This window comes from Drosophila arizonae, chromosome 3, assembly GCF_054131065.1.
Source record: "Drosophila arizonae isolate 15081-1271.41 chromosome 3, UAZ_ARI_1.0, whole genome shotgun sequence".
NCBI classification, from domain to species: Eukaryota; Metazoa; Arthropoda; class Insecta; order Diptera; family Drosophilidae; genus Drosophila; species Drosophila arizonae.
In genome coordinates this window covers 29,837,824-29,844,156 of record NC_142923.1, presented here as the reverse complement: position 1 = coordinate 29,844,156, position 6,333 = coordinate 29,837,824, and positions in this window count along the sequence as shown.

The window sequence follows — 6,333 nt, the reverse complement described above, 5'->3', positions numbered from 1 at the left end:
TCGTAATGCATTTTCATTGAAAACATTCTGAATATTTGCAATGGTTGCATCTAATGACAATTCAACCTCAACATCTGGATCTAAAGGTTCTTGTTCTACAGATGAATTCGTGGCACACTGCTCATGAAATACTGATAGATTTGATCCGCTATCCTTTATTATATTAGCTAACATCAGATCTTCATCTGGAATACAATTTCCAGAAATAGAAGTAGATGTCAAAATTTTCATTGAGAGCATTTTAGATATAATAGTATTAAATTCAAAAACTGTTGGGTTTGTATTAGTTGCTCCCCGACTTCTAATTAAATAAAATAAATTTTCTAAAGGGTCTTGGTTCAATTTGGATGTGGCAACAAAGAAAATATCACTGCTGTCGTTCCAAATATTTTCCGCTAAAGCAATTATAGATGAGATTGTAATAATCATCCCATCAATACAATATACTTTTTGTGGATACTTTAGGTAATGAAAATAATCTCTCATTTCCTGAAGATATTCATGGACATTATTGTTTTTCCTAAGGGCGCATCTGTAAGGATTACTATCAAATATTACATGACTGTTTAAGCAATCAAAAAGGTTATTAATTTTGTCAATGAAGATTGCTGTTGCAAGAGCACTATCTTTACAATCAGCAAACCCGCCTGAATCTACAACAGTGCGTATCGCAGCAGCTACACTGTGGCTAAAAACTTGTGTGGCAAATTTGACTTTCATTTTCTCAAAACAATTTGGACTGACATGTTTTGGAGTCAATTTCGGGCATAGGCGCGTCAAATTTTTAGTTTCAATTTCATATAATTTTCTAATTATATTCCACGAAACTGTGCCCTGAGGTGTCGAAATATTATGTCTTAAAAGAATATTTCTTAGCGATTTAACAAGATGTGGTGCATCGAATATCGCAAATATTTCTTTCTCGTTAATAGAAAAACTAGGGTTGTTGATGCCTATGCCCCATCTATCAAAAACGGCCCTATTATTGGAACCCTGATCACAAACAATGGCTTTGACCTTAAGCTCCAATGCTTGTGACAGTCCAATATTGGCCTCAACTTTAGACTTAAGATCGGAGTATTTAATTCCATTAGCCGAAACAGTATAGCTTAACACATATTTCCAATTTTCAAAGAGACCCCTTATAAGGAAAACACAGACCTGTTGACCTAAAAACCTACTTCTCTTCTCGCCATCATTTTCAAACCCCTGTATCTCGTCAAGAGATGAATTGTACTGCAGACCTTTCTTTATTTTGACTTCATCAAAAACTAAAACTGCGTATTTTCCCTTCTCGCTCATTTTTTCAACGATGCTCTGCAGATTTTCTAATAATTCTGGATTAAATCCAGGTGCTAAGTTCTTAAATAGGGCCCATCGATTTAACGATTTCTTAGATGGGAGTCTTAAATGAAGAACGTCTCTAAGATAATCGTACGCTCTGGCAGAGTAAAAATTAATATTTTGTGCGAGAACCCTTTCAGCACTATTATAAAAATGGTTATTTTTCAAAAGCATTTTGCATAATACTTTTGATTGTTCGGAAACATGTGAAAAATTATTAATTGTCGTGAAGACATTAGCAGGTTTCCTGACCTTGCGAATTCTACAAGAAAACCGCCTGTATGTAGAAGCCCGTTTAAAAGCATTAAACCTTTTTTTTAACTTAATATACCTTTCCTGTACTTTTTTTAGATCTACTCCACTTTCATAGCATTTTTTCCTATAATATACTTCATTTTGTTCCCTCTTTATACAATTTAAGCAAAAGGAACTCCTATTAGTGGCTAAATCTTGCCACAATTCATTTTTTAAATTGTTGTCAAAGGTTAGGAAATTCTCTAATACTTCCTCCTCAGATTCACTTCCAATACTTTCATTCTGCTCTTTCTCTGCTTCATTGTCTATTAAAATATCCTGATCATTGAAAACTGAACTATTTGGCAAGAAGTTTGGGTCACTTAAATTTAAGGTTGGGATTGCGTTGGCTTTTAAATTACGCTTACCAATGTATTTCCGTTCGAAATGCCTGTTACATATTTTTGCTCTTTTCCGGTTGAAATTATTGGGTAAATTGCATGCTTTTATCCATTGGTTAAAATTAATTTCATTTGATGGAAATGAAAATAACCTGACTGGAGAATTTAAAGAACTTTTTCTATAACTTGCACCACACGTTTGTATTACACATTTTTCACTACCTCTTCGTAAATCTTTTGCGCCTACATTTTTTACAGCAACGCTGGAATTAATTGTAGCACTTGTTTCAGCCATAGTCTTAAGAAAAACTTTTATAAATTTTGGCTAGTTTCGCAACAATATGATAAGCACTGAACGTTCGTTTCGGAAGTTGAGTGTCAACTAAAGTGACAAGTGCACTTCCCACTACTTTTTATAGCTATTTTGAAACTTTACGACATGCCTCTTTTTAAAAAAGGGTCAATTTGGGCAATTTTGGTATGCAATTTTTGTAAAAAGGGTCTATTTGACCTGTTTACCTGTATTCATATCTTTAAAAAGGTGCCAAATTGACCTGCATATGTATGCACAAGTGCAAGGGTTCAAAAAACACATCCCATTTTGCCCACTGGGATTAATCAGGTACCACATTTTTAAAAAACATTCATTCTGATAGGCAAACCCACGATCATTGAGTGAAATCAGGTACTTAAACATAAGCGCGCCTCTTCAAATAAAACCCAAAATCGTTCACACCATTCTAAGTTGAGGGAGGCACACGCCAATGTTCATCTCCCAGGCATACACACGCACATGTAAAGGCACACACAGGCATACAAATGCTTCTACAAGTTATATCCCAAAATTGTGAGCAGCGCCTCCCATGCGTACACACAATCAAATGTATATACATACATACATACATACATACATATGTATGTGAGCACTTCATAAGATCGACCAAATGCAAATGCTGGGAGTTAAAATGCTACAGGCAGCAAGAGCTTCGCACACAGGCATACAAATGTTCATAGTACATGCAGCATACTGTAAGTGTGTGTGTGCATGCTCGTCGTGAAAACATTTTCATTATGCGCACCAACGCTTTCATACCCTTCCCACAAATAATAACGAAAACGCATGGCAAACGGTTTGAAAAGTTCGGTATACTCTTCACACATAAGGGTAGGCATGGGCTCTCGCTGCGAAGAAATTTCAATTTGTGAGCGCTGCTTGTGCTCACATGCATACATACATATACATATTTGAGAGAGCAGAGAGCATCGTGAGAGAGAGAGAGCAAGGGAAACATTCAGCGCAGAGGGATCTTTTGTTCAACAGTCGACCATCTCGGTCGAGCGCATGAAGCGAAATGATTGTGCTTTCGTATTTTTTCGTAGCCCGAACCCAAAAAGTGAGGAGCCGAGCAAATACGAAGTGTCTGGGAGATAACTCCCGAAAAAAAGTGTGCAAAACGCTTTACACTACTTGTCCGGTCTATGTGTTCTCTGGTTAGTGTCGTCGCTAAACAGGATTTACTAGTAGTGCTGCAAAAAAATCGATATTCCGTAATATCGATATTCACGATATTTTCAGAGAAAAAGATCGATAAAAACGATATATCGAACACTTCTTTTAAATGTTAATTTTCTTGCTTAGAACCTATTATAATATTTATATTAATTATGACTTCTTAATGGATAAAATGGCAACCATTTCAAGATTAAAATAAAAGCAACAGCATCAAACAAAAACAAATTTATTCAACCGAACAAAGTCGTATAACAAATTATTTTTCATTAACTTAAACCTAAAACAGCAATTCATTAAAGCTCAAATTCACTATGCTCCTTAATATTATATTATAATAATAACAAAAACAATTGCCTCCATGGCAGTTTGAAAAAGAAAAGAAATTAAGACAAAACCCATTGGTTTTTATTTAAAAAAAATAGTTTGTTTACTGTTTCCGGTTTTAATGACGCCCTTCTGGAATTAGCAATCATTCCATCTTTGCTAAACATCCTCTCGCTCTCAGAGGACGTTGCCTCATATTTTTTATTTACGAAGTGCAAAATGCTACCGGACTTGGGTGCCAATTCACTCTCTTGCAGCGATGGATGCATGCGTGTTAAGTGATTTTTAAGGCTTGTGGTATTTCCATTTGTTTTGCAGACCTTAAAGCAATTTCTGCACACCGCACAACCATCCTTTCCTTTTTCAAAATATTTCCACACTTCGGATTTTTTGGGGCTCCCACGGTCTTATTTTCTTCATCGGAGTCCACCCTCGCCGCGCCTAAAACACACAAGCTATGATTCCAAGCTTTTCCAATAGGATATATCAATTGTACTTACGTTTTCTTCCCAAAAACTGATCAATTTTTTTTCTTTCTATTGCAATTAAATTAAATCAATCAATTTGTATACAATTTAGCAAAATTAAATAAATGCGCTTCTTACACAGTTAAAACCAACGCCAAGAACAACCATTTTTTCGATATATCGATACTAAGAAAACCATATCGATTTTTTGCCAAAATTCGAAAATATCGATTATAACGATTCCGATCCGATATTTTTGCAGCACTATTTACTAGTCATAAAAAATGGGTCGTAACTAGTGATGTAAATTTGAATGAAAACATCGATGTCGATGTCCATCAATATTTTCAAAATCAAGCATCGATGTTGGATTAATACATCGGATTGAAAGTTCGATGCATCGATCTATTTTTATTTATTTTGACTTTTTTTGGTGCTCTCATGGCGTTATAATTATTAAAAAAAAAAAATAAATAAATAAATAAAATTAAATTTAAAAAAAAACTAAAAAGTACTCAACATTATTTAACAGACATAAAAATATAACAAGTAAGAAAGCTCTAGTCGAGACTGCTCGACTACGAGATCCCCTGAACCCTTCGAGCAATTGATATTTCAATAATTACACACACACGCACGCACACACACAGGCATACGCACGCACGTATAAACACGCATTGGCTGCAGTGCACCGCAGTGACTTACTATGGGAACTTAATTGCTTAATAACTTTTTTTGTGGATGTACTTTCTTCATGAAACTGATCGATCCTGATCATAACAGAAAAGTGCGTGTATGTGTCAAAGCACAAGTCTCTAGTCTTTGAAATTAGCCATTTACAAATATGTGGATGATGGGGTGAATATAGGGGTGGGAGTACATTTTAACAAAAACGAAATTGTATAAAATTCATATAGGTACACATTTAAAATTTGGAGTCTCTAGCTTTAAAGATGTAGGAGACATAATTTTATATATTTTCGATAAGGTTTTTTATCGATCAAAATAACGGGATGAGCTATCGATTTTTTGTGATAAACTCGATATCGGCGCTATATATACGGGCAATTAAAAAAAAAAACAAATTGAAGTCCATAGCTCTTGTATCTTCTGAAATCGACACGTTCAAACATACGGACAGACGGACGAACGGACACCCAGACAGACGGACAGGGCCAAATCGACTCAGCTCGTCGCTTCCTTCTGCCTGTTACATACATTTCAACAAACCCATTATACCCTGATTTTCCATTTTCAATGGGTTCAGGGTAGAATAATAAAAATGAGATTTCATAGCAATATTTTGCTTAAGGCCTAACTTTAAAATTTTTAACATAGGAGAGATATTTTCTGCTTTCATAACAGTCTTATACATTTCACTAAAATTAAACAGAATGACATATTATTTTAGAGGGAACAGAAGATGCCATACCAACGGAAAAAAATTGATTGCAATTTCAAATAAAAATTCATACCTTCCCAAAAAGAAAAAGGTTGCTTTCAAATGGGGTTAACTGCATTCGCAGATAATGATGTTTTGCAAAACATCGATGCATCGTTCAACATCGGTATCAGCGAAAACATCGGTAAAAATTTGTTTTTTACATCACTAGTCGTAACTGTGCAAAAATATCGATATATATTTACGCTTAGATTTTCGTATTGCAGCCTAAAGGGGGCTATCAACAGACGAATTTGTTACAGGAACATATTCGTCGAATTTGCCTACTAACTATGCGAACATTTGCACAAACATGTTCGAGAAAATAATTTTAAAACAAATTTTGGATTGTGAACATGCCAGCGAAAGAAAAAAAAATCGAGCTTAATGGCAATAAATGTTTATTTAAAACAAAAGAAAGTACCTGACGAACACATGTTCGTGTAACAAATTCGCGTGTGGATAGCCCCCTCCTTTAACAATTTGTATATTTAGTATTGAAGCAATCGTGTTTCTCTACGATAGTAATCGTTAATCGCTGTGCGTCATAACTTATCGAATTTGATTCGAATCGAGTTTAATAGGCACCTTAAAAAGGCATGATACAAA